This window comes from Arachis duranensis, chromosome 7, assembly GCF_000817695.3.
Source record: "Arachis duranensis cultivar V14167 chromosome 7, aradu.V14167.gnm2.J7QH, whole genome shotgun sequence".
Lineage (NCBI taxonomy): Eukaryota > Viridiplantae > Streptophyta > Magnoliopsida > Fabales > Fabaceae > Arachis > Arachis duranensis.
In genome coordinates this window covers 2,989,814-2,992,504 of record NC_029778.3, presented here as the reverse complement: position 1 = coordinate 2,992,504, position 2,691 = coordinate 2,989,814, and positions in this window count along the sequence as shown.

Here is a 2,691-nt window from a genome sequence, read left to right as displayed (position 1 = left end):
GAATTTAATTAAACTATTTACTCAAACTGGACTATAATAGTGTATGCTTAGATTGGTGTGATAAAACATGTAATTACAAAAGGTTGACATATAGTACCACTATAGTTGTGTTTTCTTGTAATATGATCTCTTTTGTCTTTATGTTTCTTTGTTGCACAGTTAAAAAAAAGTAAATTAAAAATATAGAATTTAAGTAGGGTATTCATGGATCGGATCGGATCTGCAGATTCGCAGTAAATATTCGCATCTGATCTGAAAATTGCGAATATCCAATCCGTAAATTGATCGGATCGTGAATATTTACTTTACATCTGCATATCCGATCTTCAGATCCGTCCAATAATAATTAATATATATATATATATTTGGTATTATATTTACTTGTTTGTATGTTTTAGTTAGTAATTATTATTCATATATTGTATAATTTTATTTTGGTTATTTAAAAAAAGTTTGAATAAAAATATTTTAGGAATAAATAAGTTTAAAAGTGTGAAAAAAAAAATTATTGAATTTTTTTACATAGAAATATGATTAAAAAGAGAATGTTCAATTATGCGGATATATTCGATATTTGATCCCGCACTTAAAAACACGGATATCATATCCGATCCGATCCGCGTACACCCTTAAATTTAAGTTTTAAATTAGGTTAATTATTATTCTATAGGTGTAATTTTACTAAATTATTAATTAGAACTCTATGTCTAGTTTAAATTAAAAAATAATTAGTTTAATTCTTATATAAAATAAAAATTTTCAATTAATTATATTGCCTTACCTGATATAAAATCATCATTGTGATAGAATGCAAATAAGTGAGTATAGTAATCTATTTTAGTTGGTGGAGGATGTGATGAAGAAGAGGTGGAATTATGTTTATTTTTGTTCGATTGTCCACAAAACGGTAGCAAATCAAAAGAACGATCAGACCAAAGATTAATTTGCTCTGATCACAAACAAAAATAATGAAAAAGAGAAAAAAAAAGTTGACCTGAATATAATGATAACCTCTTAAATCTTCTCTCGAAAAGATCATACCAATCAACGTTTATCATAAAATTTTCTAAAATCATTTCCTCTAATGGATACAAACAAAAATTGCATAAAATCAAAATGTATATATTGTATGTGTTCATGAAAATATATTACCCAATGTAAATGCATTTTGTTATATGATTATTCAATATATAATTATATGATCTATATAAAACTTTTAATTTATAATAAGATAAAAAAAAGAATTCACTCTAAAATAAGAAGGCCTAAAATGACAATTTTTTTCCATGATAATCAGCAACAGTGGGTAATTATTAAAAAAAATCAATTTGAAGATAATGAGTTATAATTTAGGGGATATGAAATAATTAGCTCATAGCATATAGTGTTTGATATTTATCTTAATTTGCTGATTAAAAACTATCATGACCTACAAATTTACAAATAATTAAATTTTATTTATAATTAGTATTATAAATTTTGCTCGTATATGAACTATAATTTAACAATAATAATGAAGATAAAAAGATGTAAGATGAAAATAAACTATACATAGTTTGGGTAAAATTAAAGCCATGGAAACATAAATCTCACCTTTAAATTGTTCATGTGTCAAAACGTGTGAAGATAAGAGAAAAACAGAAGAAAGAAGAAAAGAAATATAATAAACCATGGAATTAGCCATATTAAAAATCAATTAGGATAACAAATACAATCACAAATTAAAGTGCAAGCTAATAAGCTAAGGGTTTAATACTGAAATAAAATTTCATTTCATTTTTAATTCGAAAATAGATTGTCACTTGACCGGTATAGAGAGTCAATATTCAAGAGTCAATTAATCTTACAGAAAAATAAAATTTTATTTTATTTCATGAGAAGTGAACTAAACGGTACTTAATTTCAAATCGAGATTACGTAAAAATAAACATTTACAAGAGTTAATATTATTAAATTATTGTCACCAACACATGAATTTTACAACAATTAAAAGCTTATTTCTCCCAAAAGGCAAAAGAAACAATATATTTCTTTCTTTTTTTTTAAACCTAACCAAAGAACGAGAATCGCCAATAAGTTATAACTGAAATGACATAATTTTTTTATACTCATTTAGATATTTTGGCTTTTGAATTGCATTTATTTTTTTCAATAAGATAAATAGTGATACTTGACATAATTATTTTTCGATATGCACGTCAATAATTGGATATCGGAGATTGTAGTTTTTTTTTTTTTGTGATCTAAGGGGGTTAAAGAACCAGCAACAAAAAGAAGAAAAGCAAATAGAGACAAACAGGAAAAAACTAAGACCCTCTAAATCTAAGGGTCTCTATGCAGTCACATAATATGGCATACTCGATGTTCGGAGGAGCTTTATCAAAAAGGTGGAATCCAAGGGGGAGGTCTTATCCCTTCTTCGCGAATTGGTCTGCTACCGTGTTTGCTTCACAAAGGGCGTGCTTCCAAGAGGTTTGTTGAAGGCGAGCAGATAGATTCCGGATGTCCTGAACCAGAGGGGCACAATGATGTGTAGGGAGCATCCATGCTTGATGAAGTTATCGCAGCAGCCGAGTCAGACTCAACTATCAGATTTGTATATCCGTTTGTTGCAGCAATAGTCAGCCCATGGACGACTGCCAAGAGCTCTGCGTGCATAATTGAACAGTTACCTAAATTGCCTGAATATCC